An 18,702-nucleotide genomic window follows, 5' to 3' on the forward strand; every position below is an offset into this window, starting at 1 on the left:
CGGCCACAAGCCGCAAGGAGGGTGGGAGCAAGACAGAATTTGAAAGAGAACAGGGTTTGGATAAAATCTTTGCGCATGCCCTCTTTCCTTGCCCTCCTGGGAGGATCAGATGGGCAGGTGGTTCCAGAGAGTAAACAAAAGACATTGTTGCAAATCACTGTGTGTACCAAAAAAGGTGGGAGCCATGGGAAGTAACTGCTCTTGGTCTTGGCTGTCTATGGGCAATTAAGGACTGACGGCAGGAGCAGGAAGTGTTGGTATGGATGTGGCCCCCCATAGGTTGGAGGACAAGGCCCCCATAAGGCCAACAAGGTGGTGATGGCTACAATTAGCAAGGGGGTCTCAGGGACAAATGCACCAGCATTTTTTTTTGAAATTTAAAAGGAAATCTTTATTATTTCCATAATTTAGGATAAAGCAAACACTTCCTTGAGTCCATTATTTTAGGTGATAATGATTTCCATGAGTATCAGGGCTAAGTATCTGAGTATTTGCCTACATGCTTGTGGGAAGTTTCCGTAGCCTTTTCTTGGCAGGAATTCCAGTTTTTCTGAATTCTTCCCTTTCCTTCAGGTATTCCATTTTGCATTCTTCATAAAAGGCTGGATCATTATAATGAGCAGTTAGACATTCTTTCAATGCAGAATTTTCTTTCCGGCATTTTACTACCATAAGGATCCAGAGTCCTTGCAACGTTTGGTAAAATCTTGAACTTGTTCAGAACATCTCTCGGGCTTTTTCTCTCATTATTTTAGGAATCAAAACATCCTTTTCGACATGTCTGAGATGCTGCCCTGCGGGGTCGAGCGCCATCTCCGCGGGCGGAGGAAAGCAGCTCCCGGCCGCTCCCGGGCGGGGGGGGGGGGGGGGGGGGGGGAGGAGCCTGGGCTGGGCGGCTCGTGCGGCCGCCTGGAGCTTCCCGCGGGAGGAGGAGGCGGTGGAGGAGGAGCGCAGTGGAGACTCCAGGGAGTCTCACACAGGGAGACTCTAGCACCCTGGGAGAACGTCGAGTGGATTTCACCTGGCGTGTCCATGGATTTCCCAACATGTGAATTTCCTCATGTGAAAAGAAAAGTAGATCTTTCCCTTTTAGCTCTCAAAGTATCAAGCGAGGGTGACCTTATGGAGCAACAAACTACAGCTCAATGTATGGAGAGTCACTTGAAAACTTACTGACTTCTAAAAATGGGATTGTTGGTCTCAGGAAAGCACAGTGATCTCCCCCCGCTTCCACGTTCAAACACAAAGCAGATCCCACAGGCAGGTGAGAGAAGGGACTCTTGGATCCAGTGTCGCTTTCACGGGTCGGCCCACGGGGTTCTTAATAAAGTTAGAGAAATAGAGCAGGAAAAGTGCATTTTAGGAAGTCATCCTTTGAGATAGGCTGTTCTAAAACTTTGGTGCACTTTTTCTCAACAACTCCACTTCTGTGTTTTTACCTAGCTCAAAGGCATTTCTCATCCCTACCCTGCTAGCCAAAACCCATGCCAAATAGGCCAGCCTTGAAAAATCTTAACAAGTAAAAGGAAAGACCCCGTGGGGAGCTGGTTCTTGCATTCATGTCTAGAAGCCAATCGTATCTTCAATAGGAACTTGCTTGTTGATTGACAGCAAAAAGAGACGAGGCTTCATAAAATTTTTTCAAAGTTCATGTCATATAAGGTTTTAGGTGACAGGCTTAGCCTCTGGAAATCTTAAAGACAAAATTTTCTGTTTTAGTCTGTTGACAACTAGTGATACACTAGCATGACTATAACCAAAGCAGAGTCCTTATTTGCCTTTGTCACTGCGATTTCCGTAGCATCTAGAACGTGCCTGGCATATGTTAGACTCAATGAAGAATAAGGAATGAACGAATGAATGAATGAACTGGGGGGTTCATTAGGTAGGAAAGAGTGGGAAAGGAAATGAAGGAATGTTGAAAATATCCTGAACAGGAGGGCAAGAAAGGAGCAAGAAAAGTATCTGTTTCAGTTCTCCTCATCTCATTTTCTACTTTAATTTTCATAAATTAATCATCATCGTCTCAATAGAAAACATTTTAGTTATTAGATCTGAGTTTCTTTCCACACCTTTTCCTGTTGGAGAACATGTTGAATAATGTAACTTGATACCAAATGGGATACCACTGTGAAAATCTATAGCATGTTGTGAACTTTATTACTTTACCGTTTTCATTTCCAATCTCTTAATTCAGTAGCAAATACTATTGAGAAGGTAGAAATTTAGTTTGATAAAGATTTTGGACTCTTCAAGAATTTTTTTAGAATCATTTATTTCATCAAACTTATGAGGTAAGAATTGTCTTTATTTTGTACATTTTTTCTTCTAATAATACTGAGTTCCAATAATAGGATTATAACGTAAAAATTACATATTCAATAAGCAGGTGCCATTTTATCATTTTCCTAGTTTGTTTCCATTTTTTGTTTTTATTTGGCTTGGTTGGTTTTCATTGAGTGTTGAAATGTTTTACCCAACATCTGATTGTAACTTTGCTACCACCTTCTGGCAAAATAATGAACATCTTACGATCTTTGACTAGAATGAGTGTCCACAATTTCGTTTAATCCATATTGTCTACGTATTTACTTCCCCTGCATCCGTTGAAGTTAAAAACCGAAGCAGGAAGTGTTGCCGTAGCTCATCCAGAGCAATAGTTTGAGTCAGGGGACTGAGCTTATGCCCACTGGGGTGGGACACACCAACGGCTGTGTGAAATACACCCCAGACAGAACATTTTAATGGCTCAGAAGAGAATAAAAGACCAGGATCTCCACCAATGGCTGCACTTGGTGCCAAAAGACCTGACCTTGTCCTGCACAAGGAAAACACACTGCTGGTATACAGAAGAAGGAAGGAAAAGAATACCCAACCATTCAACTGTCATTCGAAGGAAGCAAGATAAATAGATACTAAACAAGATGGGCAAACGTCAAGGAAGATTTACCCACGCTGTACATATAAGAGGAAGTAGGTTTAGACAGAACTGCCCATGTTAAACATTAACAATATGCAGAGATGGCACGCAGAATACGAACACAATGAAAGTGAGCCATCTTAGAACCATACATGACAACATGGACGGATCTCACGAGCCAAATGCTGAGGGAGAGACATCTGATGCAAAAGGATGCAACCTGTGTAATGCTATTCACAGATCATTAAAGCCACACAGGCAAATCCAGACTCCGCTGTGAGAAGTCAGAGACAGACTACCCTGTAGGGAGCAGGCGTGTCTGTCTCTGGTGAACAGCTCGTCCCACCCCCCAACTCCTGACATTTTCACCCAAGGTTTTGTACGCTTCTTGTTGACATTAAAATAAATATATACATAAATTATATTTACATACACCATATTATATATACATATATTTATTTTATATTATATATGATATGTTATATATGTATATAAAATCTTGGTGTATATGTTTATCAATTCTGTAACAAAATCTTTACCTACTGAAAATACAATATGGAACCATATTATTCATTATTCACTATAACAAAGACCTCATTGTGCAGCATAAACAGTGTTGAATCTGCAGAAAGTCATGTGCGGGGACAGCTAGAGTAATTGTACTGGTCAGCTTGGGTTGCTATAACAAAATCCCATAGACTGGGGGACTTAAACCACAGACATTTCTTTCTCACAGTTCTGGAGGCTGGAAAGTCCAAGATCAAGGTGTTAGGAAGGCAGGTTTCATTCCTAGACCTCTCCTCCTAGCTTATATCTCTCTCTGCGCTCACATGACCTCTTCTCTGTAAAAAAAAAAAAAAAAAAGAGAGAGAGAGAGAGAGCACTCAAGCTCGAGGGAGCTCTGGTCCCTCTTCTTATAAGGACACCAATCCTGTTGGATCAAGGGCCCACCCTGATGACCTCCTTTAACCTGACTTACTTCCTTAGAAGTTCCATCTTCAAATACAGCCACCCTGGGGGTTAGGGCTTGGACATCTGAATACTGGGGGGACACATTCAGCTCATAACAGTAGTGAGGTCAGCTCCTGGGCGGAGTCTCATGGTCTCCAGCCTGTGAATTTGCTAGATCCCACCTCTCAATTCCCTTTGGCTGTGGTCCCGCGAGGAGAAAATCCGTGAAGCCGGACCCACACGCAGGTGGCTTCCTCCTGCACCTCCCGTGGATCACTGTCCTAACTACCCAATTCCAGGGGACACGTGTGCTGCGCAAGCTTCGTAGTGCTAGGCAACAGAATCCGGCCCACTCGGTTTAGGTAGAAAGAGATTTGTTTGTGGATCTATATCTCAGAATCACTGAGAGGGCTAAAGAAACAGCTTCTTCTAGGCTGAGCTTCCGTGAACGAGTGCCAAGCCTCACGGTAGGGCTGACCCACCGCGAGCTCCTTCGCTCAGCATCCGGAGGCACAGACCGCTTGCAGCCGCGGGGCTGGACCGGGCTGGCGGCGGTGGGGGGCGCGGGCGGGGGACATCAGCAATGCCAGCGATGCGGGCACGGTTGCTCCCCGTCCGCTGAGACAGTGCTTTTTGAGAGGTTTACAAACCCCTCGGGCGTCTTGTGAAAACTGTCGATTCTGCTCCTCAGTGCCTGAAGTTGGGCCCGAATTCCACACTTCCGATGAGCTCTCGGGTCACGTGGCCATGAGCCTGCGCCCACCAAGTCCAACAGGCCTTGTCCCCTGGGCCACCACCTGCAGGCCGAGCCCCCAGGCCGCCTGTCATCACGGACTCCTACTCCCCAGGCGGCTCTGCACTTGGCCCCATCTCACCCAATTTCCCATCCTTTCCGAGGCCCTCTGGAATCAGCTTCTGTCAGCAAATCCCTCTCCTCCGAGCATTCCCTTCATGGCCCTGTTTGAACAGAAACGAGACACCCTCTGAGGATGCTACCCCGCGGCCTTCTTTACTGATGCTGGGGCTTCCCTCACTTGCAGGGGAGCTCGGAGGCACGAGGCAGGGTAGAGGCCTCCTTGCTCCTTCCAAAGTGTTCTCCTTGTCTCACCCATATTATTCCTCCTTCCCCTGGGGAAACAACACGGGAGACCTCTAGCAGACACCCCCTTAACCAAACTGTCAAAGTTATCACCAATAATGGGACAAATAAACATCATGTACCTCCGGATAAGATGTACTAAAAAGGCTGCATCTTTGCCAAAAACGCAGAGCCTGAATTTAATCATCAACTCACATTAGACAACCCAAATTCAGAGATACCCTACAAAAGAACTGGCCAGTATGTTTCTCAAATGTCAAGGTCAAGAAGGACTGAGTAAGTGCTTTAAATTAGAGGAAACAAGACATGACGAGAAAATGGAGTGTGTGATCCTGGACTGGAACCTGGACCAAAAATAAGGACATTGGTGGGACAATGGTGAAATTTGAGTCATGTCTGTAAGACGATGTATTATATTGTATTGATGTTAGTTTCCTGATTTTGACAATTATATTGTGATTTGACAATTTTATTAACATCGTAAGAATCTGAGTGAGGTGCTTACAGCAATCCTTTGTGCTATTTTTGTAACTTCTTAAAGTCTGAAATTATTTCAGAAACAAAAGTTTTTTAAACTACAGATGATTTTGAAGTCTGTTGATCCCTCACTAAGCCTCTGTGTTAGTGTCAGTCACTTACTGACCTTCTGGTCACCCTTTCTTCACGCATCAAAGACGACTCCATTCATTCAATATCTTCTTCCCTCCTTTCCCCAGCCCACTCATCTCAAACAAATTTTCCTCCACCTCTCCTCAGCCACCTTGTAAATCTTGAACTGAAGTATCCAAACTATAGCTTATTGACCCCAAGTCCCACTCCAAACATTGAGTTCACTGAGACCTCCAACTTATTGGCATGACCATGAAGACTCATCCTTACAGTGTCCCTCAAACCAGTGTGTGGTCCACAGTTCATTGGTCCAAAATGAATTAAGTACAGAAATTGAAAGAGGGTGCCAGGAACACCGAAAGTAACTTGACATGGGTGCCACATGCAAGCACTGGGTCTGTGACAAAGGGCATGGAGCATTCGGGGGCTGTCCCACTCCCTGGCGAGCTGTGTGCCAGAGCTGAGTAGGAGTCCTGAGTAGGAGTCCTCCCATATTCAAGGATATACTATCTGACACTGCTTTGTCAGCTGTAAACTAAAGCATGTGCAGTTCTGAGAAAACGTAAGCGTTTCTTTTGACAACTTGTAATCTTAACAATAATTTTAATTTTTAGTCAAGTTAACTTTCTTTTAAATTTATGGTCCATACTACTAGCAAAAATAGGAAGTAATTTATCTTGTTTATTAATTAATTTATTTATTTTTACCTTTCTGAAGGATTTAATAATACTTGCAATAATGAAGTAGACAGAAGATTTTGGCAATTTGGTTACTTTCCAGTCCAATAATCATCTTTTTCTTTTTCTTTCTTTTTTTTTTTAGTTTGAAATAATTTCAACTTTTCAGAAGAGTTGCAAGAATAGTACAAAGAATTCCCTCATACCCTTTACCCAGATTCACCAATCTTTAACATTTTGCCCGTTCGCTTTATAATTTTCTTTGTCTGTGTGTGTGTGTGTGTGTGTGTGTGTGTATGTTGCTGTTGTTTTCCCCTAAATCCCTGGAGTTCAATCCCCCTTTGCCCCTTACCCTATTGTAGTTCCCCACGTAAATCTTGCTATAGTAAAAAAAAAAAAAAGATAATCCTAATAGGATGTTTATTACATAGCAAAAATTGTGAATGACATAAAAGCTAATGCTTTGACATGATAAATTCTCTATTATGTGATAATATAGAAGCTGATCATAAACAATTATTATCTCTTGCTGAGACACAGTGTTTACTCAAGAGGGGAATTTTACTGACAATGTCTGAACTCAGGAACAAGTTCTTAGTTTAAAAAAAAAAAGTTGGTTCCTACTTTTTAAAGATATGACTTGAACAGCTTTATTTACTTATTTGCCTGGTAACATCAGTAGTTTTAATGATTTTAATAGTTTTATGCAACATGTTCTCCAGCTGCAAATAAGATCTAAGGGCAAAAGCAAAAGTTGTAATTTGGAAAGACAAAACTTACACAGTCTGTAATAACATTTACTATAATTTAACAAAAATTACCAATACTTCAGATACTGGATAGAATGTTTTGAATTTTATTTTCCACCAAAATATGGAAATGGATCTTGAATTCATTTCTTTCATCAAAAGATAATTTAATTTTAACTATAGCTATATTGTTAGAATTGACTACTTGTGAAGGATTGGTGATGACTTTTTAAAATATAACTTGCTTCACTTGTTTCAATCTGCATAAAAGTGAGAAATTAGCACCTCAAACTAGCCCCTGTGAGCTGGTTTTCCTACTATGTATGTTATTAAAAACAAAACATAGAAACAGCTTAATATACATTATTCCCAGTGAGTAACTAGTTAACTAGACTAGATAAATTTTAACAAGTGATCAGATAAATCTAGATTAGATAAATTTTCAATCTAGATTAGAGTTTGAACAAGTGAGAAAACAAGTTCATTTATCACACTAAAAATTTAATTTTTATACAGAGCAAATATTGGTACATGTTTATACCAAATATCTGGAGCAAAACTAAAATACTGGCACCTATGGCATTTGTCCAAAACCCCATTTAGGCATTTAACACAGGGAGATAGCTATCCCACCCTAACGTTCTGTTTAGTTTTGTTTACATTTACAGTAAATGATGGATACTTTTTATTTTCTCCCTACTTTTTGCTCTGATTATCTTTATTAAAATGTTATTCTTTGTTGAATCTACTAATTAAAAATGTGACTTGTGTTTTTATATAACTTTTCTAGTAATTTTTTGTTGTATTTTACAAAAGTATTGGTCCACAACCAATTGGAGATGACACGTTTTTCACCACAGATTAATTTGAGCAGTCCCTAGATGGCCACTAGGTGGTGCCCAAGGATCTTCTCACCGAGGGCTTCTGTGACCTTTGGAATGGCACCTCCAATTGAGAAGAAATAGGCACTTTGTATGCTACAAACTTTTCCAGTGTCGTCTGGCAGAATTGTCAAGGCCACAGAGAAGGCAATTTGGTCTCCCTTGTATGGGACATTTGTAAACATTGAGGTGGGAACAAATGAAGATATATATTTTCATATAAATACATTGTGCTAGTTGTTCCAAAGAGCCTTCCTGCATGAACTGAAGCAACTCCATACACCAGAGCTGTTAGAACAACTATCATCAAGAAGATTCTATTTGAGATTTCTTTGTCTGATAATAACAACAGGCGCCAACTACATCCAAGTCAGATTACAAAGGACGTCTCTGAAGCCTTTTCAGTGTTCATAGCTCCCAGAATCAGCAGGGCAGTGGAATAGTGGAAGAGAATTCTGGAAAACAACTAGCTAAAATTGGTCCATAGAACAGACCCAAGGCCAGATGCCTTGCATGTAGCTCTCACAAATATGAGATCCACAGCCAACAGAAAGACAATCTCCCCGCATTAATACATGGCCCATGACATTTGCTGCTGTCCCCTCAGGAGCCACTCACAACAGAATATTCCTATATTTAAAGATGTGCCAGTTTCTATTAAAAACACAAGTGAAATATGCAAAGCTTTCAATTCACAGGTATGGGAATCCAACCCTGATGGGCCCAGCCATAATCCATGACCTATATCAAAGTTCACCAAAGCCATCCATGCCTTCAGCCACACTGGCAGGGTCATAACAAAGACCTGCTTATCACCAACACTTTTATAAATTGCCAACTCCCTTAGCTTTCAATGCATTCCTTCCCTGTAGAGAGATTTGCACCAGTGCGGCAGACGGCAAGGAGAAGAAAAACCTGTCTATGGCAAAAGATACCTCACATGATGAATTGTCAAGGCTTCCAGGCCTGACACTTGGGACTACAAGTCTGATGTCCAACTTGTATACCTGCCTTGACAATTTACTCTGGCCATTTTTCCAAGGCAGCCAACATCTCCCACCGCCTTTCAAGTACAGGATTCCCCTGCTAAGGAGAACACTCCCATGAAATCTTTCATAAGCCAAAATGGCGTAAAGCAAAGAATGGAAAAAATATGGAACATTAATTTATAATGGAGAAAGTGTGAAGCATTCCCAGACCCAAAAAATAACCTCTTAGGCTTTACTGATGCCTCAGTACACATCTTGCCAACAGATGCACAAGATCTATCAAGCTAAAGCACAGGTGCTCACAGACACAGTTTGGAGCTCTGGCTGCTTGACGCTGAGGTGTTGCGTGTAGTTCCCAGGGAAGGCGCTGGGTGGCGCCACCCTCACTGCTCCGGGTGCTCACTGCCTCTGTGAGAGCTTGCTGCAAAACGAACACTGAGCACTGTTTTTGCTTTTTGTCTTTTTTCATAAAAGTGAAAATCCTCTTTGAATTTCTTTGAGTTAGCAAAAACGGGTAGTAAGGAGGTCTTTTGTAAAAGCGAAGTGGCATCATGTGACCTTTCAAAAAGCCGGAGATACCTGTCCTCTGAAACATCCTCCTCTCCCTCTGTTTGCCTGAGCCACAGGAAACAGTTGCGGAAGCCGGGCGTGCTGGGAACCGCTTCCGCGTGAAGGCAAGTGCGCAGTGCAGCGGCAGGCGGCTGATCATCATATATGCACAGCAACATGAGCATGCCACTTCTCTCATGTTCCTCCTCACAGCCTTGGTTCTCTGGAACTGAGATGGTGAAAACTTGTGGCCCACGTAGAGGAGTTTGCCTAATTAAATTGGTGGACCCAACTTTGAAAAACTTATCTTTCTTAGGAAATTGGTGATTTTCAGTTGATTTTAGCAGTTGTTTTTGATCAGTGATATGACAGTTTTTAGAGGCCACTCATCGCCCAGAGAACAAACACACCAAAAATAACTGAACAAAGTTCTTTGCAAGGTCAAAGGCAAAGGTTTGAAGATATTCCCCTGATCTTCCTTTGACTTTAATCCAGGGGACCAAGCAACAGAGCTTTCCCCCCAGTACTAGTTCTCTCTGCTAATCCTATTTGCCTGTTATCAGTCATGTTCCCAATTTGAAAAGACACACGCAAATTAAGCTAATTCATGGAGTGTGTTTATTAAGACAGATTATTTACAAAGGCGTGGGCAAAGGCACAGAAAAACCAAAGGTCACCATGCTCTAACACTGGCCTAGTAACAATGGAGGAACTGTTACCGTCCACAGCCAAAACGTGGGGGAAAGAGCAGTTACTGGAACCCAAAAGAAGAAACCCACATAGAAGTCACCTCGAGAGGGGCAGTGATGAGAAACCTAGTCAGCCTGAAGTGACCCCCTTCCACCCCATTCTCCTTTCATGATGAACCAAACCCAACCAGACACTAGAGAGGATGGATGACCTATTAATGTGACCCATACATATCAGCCTCCCAGGACAAAGAACAAGGTACGATGGATCTGGAAGGACAGATGGAACATATAACATACACACACACACTTTATCATCCTCTCTGGTCCTTCATCTGGTGGGAAGACTAAGCCCCCATCACAGAATGGGCAAGAAGTTCTATCAACTACCATGTCACTGCAAGTCGATACTGATTTTTCTCATACTCCCCCTAAACCTTAAACTTTAGCCAACATCAGTGTTATCCATATAACTTATTTCAGAGAAAGGCCTGAAACTAATAATATTACACTGTATGTTAACTAACTAGAATTTAAATAAAAACTTGAAACAAAAAAAAGAGAGAAGGGAGACAAGAAACGGAACACCGTTGCGACACTCCTGACCTCTATGAGGCCCGAGTCGGGTCCCACTGTCCACTCCATGTGCCCCTTGACCTCTCCCAGCATCTTGGCCAGACCAGGGTTCAAACGCTGCATTGCTGCAGTGTCTGACACATTGGAAGTATTTTCTTTATGGGTTGTTGCAGTTTTCATTCACCAGGACAACTGGTCAAGGGGGTATAAAAGGTTATCAATAAATCTCCTGGTTTCCATAGTTCTCCCCAGCCCAGCTTCCTCTACACAATTAAGATCAGTCAACTCAGCCAACACAGAAAGTCCATTGGTTTAGTAGCATGATAATTCCAAGATGGCCACAATCTCCACCACCAATTCACTAGAACCGTCCCTCCTTCCCACACAAAGTCCCCCAAACTTACATGCTTCTCAAAGAATTAAAAGGGTGGGGGAAGGTATCTTTAAAATGAAAGATCTGGCAATTACCTTAAACTAACCTAGTGATCAGAGGGAAGCAACCTGGTCTGATGGGCTTTAGGGCGTGTTGCAATACGTACAGAACCTCACCTATGTAGTTTTCTTGCCAAAGACTTTCACCTGAATGGAGCCATGAGGAAATGAAGAGACAAATCCAGAATGTGGACATACTACAAGACACTTGGCTTGGTGGCCCCTGGGTGGCTCAGTCGCCAAGCGTCTGCCTTTGGCTCAGGGATCGAGCCCCGCATCGGGCTCCCTGCTCTGCGGGAAACCTGCTTCTCCCTCTCCCACTGCCCCTGCTTGTGTTCCCTCTCTCTGTCAAATAAATAAATAAAATCTTAAAAAAAAAATGACACTTGGCTTGTACTGTTTCAAAAAACTAATCAATGGGGGCGCCTGGGTGGCTCAGTCGTTAAGCGTCTGCCTTCGGCTCAGGTCATAATCCCGGGGTCCTGGGATCGAGCCCCGCATCGGGCTCCCTGCTCAGCAGCAAGCCTGCTTCTCCCTCTCCCACTCTCCAAGCTTGTGTTCCCTCTCTCGCTGTGTCTCTCTCTGTCAAATAAATAAAATCTTAAAAAAAAAAAAAAACTATTATGAACAAACAATGAATCATGGAACAGTACACCAAAACAAATTATGTAATATATGGTGATTAACATAACAATAAAAAAATTAAAAAAAAACTAATCAACGTTATGGAAAACAGAAATAGTAGGTAATTATTCTAGATTAAGAGACTAGTAACCAATTGAAGGGCATGAACCTCAACCAGATACTGACCGCATCAGGGGAAGAAACAACATTTTGGGGAACAATTGGAGAAATTTAAATATAAACTGAATACTGAATAAAATTAGTGAAATTTCCCAAGTTGTGGTAATAGATAGTGAAGTGAGGCAGAAGAATATATTTTTATTCTTAGAAGATGCATATTGAAGTTCAATGGCTGTCTCAAGGAAAAGCATAAACACAACCATTTAGATTATAAACCAAAACCATTGTTTTCTTCCATGGAGCACCATTTTTACTTGCAAGAATGACTGCCAAACTATGATTATTCAGACTTGTGGATTTGGCAGACATTTCTCAAATATGAATAAACTGAGCCTCTCACTTCAAGGAAAACAACTGAGAGCATTTGTTGCCAATGGTGGAATTCAAGCTTTTTTTTTTTAAGATTTTATTTATTTATTTGAGAGAAAGAATGAGAGAGAGAGCATGAGGAGGGGGGAGGGTCAGAGGGAGAAGCAGACTCCCTGCTGAGCTGGGAGCCCAACGCAGGACTCGATCCCAGGACTCCAGAATCATGACTGGAGCCGAAGGCAGACGCTTAACCATCTTAGCCACCCAGGCGCCCAGAATTCAAGCTTTCGAGCAAAAATTACATAGTGCAACTAACCCTTAAGAAACTACCACTTGTCAAGTTTTGTGGCTCTTATTAAACATTATCTACAGTTATCTGAAAAGGCTATTAAAATACTCCTCTCTTTTCCAACTACATATTTCTGTGAGGCTGGACTTTCTTCACATAGTTCAAACCAAACAACGTATCACAAAAGATTATCTGCAGAAGCAGGTAGGAAAAGTCCCGCTATCTTCTATTAAAGAGAAGGGTAATAGGTAAAATAATGTGACCCTTCTCATTTTTTGTTTTGGAAAATGTGGTTGTTTTTCTTATATCAATTTTTTATTTAAATTCAATTAGCCAACACAGAGTACATCATTAGTTTCAGATGTAGTGTCCAGTAATTCATCAGCTGCGTACAATACCCAGTGCTGTTACTTGTGTTTAGCATGTCTTTATTTCTAAGAAATGCATACTGAGGTACCGAAATAATAGGGTATCTACGGTTCACTTCAAATAGTCCACCCAAAAAGTTGTACATGATGGATATATGAGTATGTTTGTACACATATGTATTTATATATGTTACGTATCTGCAATTTACTTTCAAACAGTTCAGCAAAAAAAAAAAAGTTGCAAAATAATAGGTAAAGGATATAAGGATGCTCCTTTTACTGTTCCTTCCACTATTCTGTAGGTCTGAAAATTCCCAAAATAAAAATGTGTGTTTGTTGGGTGGGGGGATCAAGTCCAGGGTCGCTGGGATGAACCGCAAACACTCTTCTAGTAGTTACTGGATGCAAGAGTGAGAGGGACCACTCCCATCTAAGACCCCTTTGGTCTAACCTGCTTAGGAGCTCTTCCCACAGATGCTAAGCCCCTCCTTCGTTTGTGTATAGGCTCTGCTCCCCAAGCAAGCCCTGTAACTCTAACAGGGAGACATTAGGATCTCACTCCGGTTGGGGAGCTAGAGGCAATAGGGCATGCTGTGGTCGCCTCTGCAAGCAACGGAGGTCCAGGGAAATTTGGAGGTTCGAAGTCCTCAGCACAAAGGCCATCTCCTCTCCCCATTAGCACCCTTAAGAGATCTAGCAGGACTGAGCATGTAACTGTTGCCCAGAATGGGGCAGCCTCGCAGCCAGTCCTGGCTCATCCCAGAACTGCTCTGCCCCCACAGCTGAGGCCCCTCCAAGGCTGCCATGGGGCCTCTCTAGTTCGTATCTTATGTTCATTGCTTTCACTTTTTCTTTGCCCATGTCCCTTCTCAGGGCGGCCAGAAGTAAGGCGTCTGCAACATCGTCATGGCCCCACTTGCCCTAACAAAGAAGCACCCCAGCCGCTGGGTCTATGGCGGTCTTGCCCTCCAACTGTGCCTCCACGTTACCGCCGTCCGCATCAGAGGGTGTGGCGCTGCCAAACGCGCCTCACTCCTGTCTCGCTGCCCCCACACTCCCGTTCGCCCTGTCCTCTCCAGATACGTGTGCCCGATGTCTGCTGGGGCCGTTTCACTCGGTGCGCACATGGCACACTCCCATCAACATGAGGGTTGAGTAGAGACCATTTGCAAACATGAGTCGACTATAGGAAAACTACAGGGGATAAGGTAAGGGGGTGACTACTGCAAATCAGGAGAGCAGTGGGTAAAGGTCCCTTGAGAGGTCGCCTTGACCAAAGCCAGCCGGCAGCCAGAGAGCGGGAGGCTCCGCACTGACCAAAGCCAGCCGGCAACCAGAGAGCGGGGGAGCCCGCGGCTCTGTCCATCCAGGCCAGCCTGCAGGGCCGGAGTATGGTGTGGATTTAGAGGCGCTCCACAAGACAGCCCACACAGTGTAGAGAGCCTCCATGACCAATTCCATTAGACCCATTAAAAAGAGGGCAAGAGGGAAGGGAAAATAAGTCCGTATCTCATGTAACCCTCTTTTCCCCAGTATTATCATTACTGGCTAAGTTTTTCCTACATATCACAAGGCCCCCGGTGCCTAGAACTTAGTAGCGACCAGGCCAAAAGGAAATCCTAGTCCCTAGACACAAGAATAATTCAAGGGGGCACCTGACTGGCTGTTGGTGGAACACGGGACTCTTGATCTCAGGGTTCTGAGTTCGAGCCCCATGTTGGGTGCACGGATTCCTTAAAAATAAAATCCTTAAAAATAAATACAGACAGACAGACAGACTAATCCAACCTGCTTGTATTTAGGAGTTCTGGCCAGGGGTAAAACCTAACCGGTGCAAATCAACACAGACTTTTGAGGACTTCAGCCTTGACTAAAGGGTTCAGCAAAGTCAACCCAAACCTAGCTACTATCTGCTGGGGGGCAAGTGTGAGCAGCTGCCCTTCCTAATGCTGCTGGAAATGTGGTTTGAAGAAAATGAAAAAGATTCCCCGGGTCAGACACCGATCCAAGCTTAGAATACCAGTGAAGATCAGGGTAAAGTCCATTGCAAAATCAATGAACCAAGAGAGAATTTAGCCACTGGCAGAAGGCCTACCCCACAGGAACACATATAGTCTCAGGTTTTGGAGTTAGCCGGATGCGGATTCCAATTCTGCTTCTGCCACTTTCTGCGTTGCTTTGACCAAGTCAACTGTTCTCTGGAAACCTCAATTTCCGCTTGTAAAGTACGGAAGAAGAGCACCTTCTCGTGGAATGACGAATATTAAATGGGAAAATGAATAAAATACCCACCACTGACCACACTTCTCCCCGGGGCACTCAACGAATGGGAGTTGTTACTACTCCACCGGGCAGTTTACAGGCAGGGATGGTGTACATGAACTTGGGAGTTAAACGTAGTATTTCTGCCTTTCCTAAGATAAAAAATTTCTGAATAGGAGTCTAACCCACATTCTTTTCAATACTTACAGAAAAGAATTTTAAGTACTCTCGTTTCTTTTCTCACCCTGGAGATTGCTGGAGTTGAAAAGGTTACAGACCCAGACTTCAGTGCATTTTTTAATTTCTTTCCAAGTTTTCACACCCGTTGACCTTCTGGAGGCAGTTTTCTAATGGAAATGGCTTGTGACAACACTGCTCTGAACATTGCTTTACAGCAAGTTAATAGCTTCTTTTCTATTTAAAAATTTAAGAACCACTGTTACAGGATTCTAATGCATTGAAAATGTTCTCAATTGTTTCTGAGAGCTTTCTCTGCCTACCAGTTAATGACTCTATACTGAGCAAGAAGCATTTCCCCATATTTGGGGGGGTGGGGTAGTCCTAGATCAAAAACAGATTTCAGTGCTTGGATGCCAAAAAACCTTTGTTTCCGAATTAAGAATTTTAAGGAAAACCATAAAGCTTCTGAAATTACTTCTCCCAACTAATATAGTGTTGGTCTTCAAACCTGACCACGAGGAGATACAAGACCTGACTCTGGATTGAGGCTGGAACCCTCAAATTCCTCAAAATCTTCAGATTTCTACTATATACCTTCCCACTACCCTTTCATCCTTTATATCACTCAAGCATGAATAGATGAAAACGTTCTTTCTCCTCTTCATCTTCCAAGGCCAACAGTGAATAGAGGCAACAGAGCTCGTGTCTAAAAACAATAAACGAGAGAGTCTCATGACCAGCTCATGCACCAAGCATGACCGCACAGTGCCCACATGCATGCTGGGTGAGTCCACTCTCTGAACTTGAGCAGCTGAACTGGAGGAGCAAAAAGTGAGAGCCAAATGGTCATAGTCACATTAAAACGGAGTAGGTATAAATTTTTTCTTTAAAATCATTGAAAGTACTCACAGTTCAGGTGGCACTTAGGAAGAAATCACCGGAAAACCACAGTGGGAAATTGAAACTGTAGATGACACGCGAAGGCCAATTTCAACAAGCACTGAACGCAGCCATACCCAGATGGGGCACTGTTCCGATCACACACAGCCTTGCCCTGATCCCACATCCTCCGGCAGCACCCCTCCTTGCTCTTCCCCCCCCCACAGCCAAGCTGCTGAGTCTCCACTCCTCGTTCAGCCTGGCTCTGCCTTCCCCACCCTTGTCAACACCACCAGCAGCCTACAAATGACCAGATCTGCAGAAATGGCAAGGCTGCAAAAGTCAAGGAAAACCTAAAGAAGCGTGTCAGAACAAAGACTAAAGAGACAGAACTCTCAAATGGGTTGGAAGCTTTTGCTATGAAGACATTATTGGAACAATCAGTGGAATCTGAACAGGGCCTCTGGGTGAAGGGATAAGTGGCCCCATGGAGAGAATACATATACGTATGTACCATTCTTAAAACAACTACATATTTGGGGGTGGGGGAAGTCAGAGTAGGAGCTATTAGAAGACTCGGTCTTACTTAGAAGAGGGCCAAACTGGAACTTCACATCGCTTTCCAAGACACATGAGCCACGACCTGCACAATTTTAGTGAAGGTCTGGCGTGGCTGGTGGGAGAAGCACTTTGCACACAGTGTTTCTGTTACCCTGGGACATAGGATCCAACTGCTGAGATTCAGAACACATGTTTTTCCTGGTAGAGATGGAGTAATAAAATGCCCTAAAATCATTTCCAAGCTAAAATAAGTCACCCAAGAAGAAAGATAAACTATTTAACCTCAAGGAGAGGAGTGTTTCCCTTTCCTCAGAAACACGTCATTGTTAATCTAGGGCTGAAATGGCTGTAAAAGCAGGTCCAGGATGGTCTAAGCTCTGTAAAGGACTTAGGTAAAGTGAGTTGGGGAAAAAGTCCTGTGAGGCAAGATTTTATACTAAGATGAACTAAGTCTTGGATGAACTGTTACATGGTAAAGCCAATATAATTTCTTAATGTTCCATGCTTTAAAAAAAAACCATTTTTAAATCCCACAATTCCTTTGAGCCATACTACAAAACTGTAAGTCAGTGACTATGTAAATTCCAAGTACTGTATTTTTCCTCTTGACTGTATTGAGTCCGTACACTCTAACAAACTTCGTTGATTAGGTGGGGCAAGAAGAGTCATGGGTAGTCTTCAATGGGTCTTTCTATCCCTGTATTAAGTTTCTCTGAACAGAAATCTGAACAATGAGATCTCAAAATATAACAAAGCAAAAGTACTAAGCAAGAAGGAAAAAATAGACACTTTCTAAATGAAAATATAAGTTTAAAATACTCAACGGAGTCCAGCATTCAATATGGTTAAGTATACCAAGGAATAATCACACTGCAAAACATTAATAAGGTTAAAAAAAAGAGAGAGAGAGAACAGATTCTGTACACCTATTTGCATTTTTCCATCTGGATCAGGTAGATGGGAAAAACAGGCCCACACCACCCCCACGTTGCCTGTCCCACCCACCCTGTCCCATCTGGTCCAGTCCGGTCTGGTCCCAGAGGTCCTCAGAAGATTTAACATGCTAAGGCGAATTCACATTCCAAAAGCATTCACACAGGAAGGCATTCTGTTTGTTAACAAAACCCATTCAACAGATAACTAAGCCATTCATTTTTAGGTCTGTGAAACTGGGATGACACGTAGGGCACATTTCTTATTTTTATTTCAACATTTAAAATATTCACAGATGGAGTATTATATTCATTGACATCTCCATGGAAGATGTACCAAACAAAGCATACAGGTTATTCCACAATTACAGAATTACATATTTGTGACTATGTGAATGTTTACCCCTGGACTTTACCTGGAAAATACCACTTTAAAAAAAAAAAAACAAAAACTTCTAAGTGCTTCACTGGATTAATTTCCATAAAAAAGTAAATAGCAAAGAATTTCAGGAGATACCTGAATATTAGCCAGCGCTTTTTAAAAATTTCAAGCTTTTACAGTGCTCTGACATCCCTGTCGGGAACACTTAAATAACACTCAATTCTTTCTCTTTTCCCCTCAATAGCCAAGCCAGGATGTATGTACTTTTTTTTTTCTAAGTCTTTTTTCCTATGTAGAAATAGGTCCATCATCACAGCAACTTGACTAGCTAATGAGGTAGGAGTATTCTTCAAAAGCATTTATAAAGTAAAAGCACTAAGAGAATAATCAAATTATAAAGGTTTTTTTTGTTTTTTGTTTTTTTAGTGGTTGTTCTTTAAGTAAAATGCCAAGGGCACTGGAAATTGGTCAAAACTACCCATACTTGAAAAGACAAAGAGGAAAACCCCATTGGAAAAACCCTGCTACAAGTTCACTCAAGGCTGGCATTAATTAAATGCATTCTGGCATTACCAAGTAAGAAACCGCTGCCTTAAAGTGCCAAGCTTTCTTCCT

At 42.6% G+C, this 18,702-nt stretch overlaps 1 pseudogene; it reads right to left on the minus strand.

The window, feature by feature from the left end:
• Positions 1–363: 363 nt before the first annotated feature.
• Positions 364–928, minus strand: LOC112820306 (COX assembly mitochondrial protein homolog pseudogene; annotated as a pseudogene).
• Positions 929–18,702: the final 17,774 nt, after the last annotated feature.

The sequence above is a fragment of the Callorhinus ursinus genome, unplaced genomic scaffold (assembly GCF_003265705.2).
Source record: "Callorhinus ursinus isolate GAN/ISIS: 27379988/994484 unplaced genomic scaffold, GSC_fseal_2.0 scaffold3, whole genome shotgun sequence".
NCBI classification, from domain to species: Eukaryota; Metazoa; Chordata; class Mammalia; order Carnivora; family Otariidae; genus Callorhinus; species Callorhinus ursinus.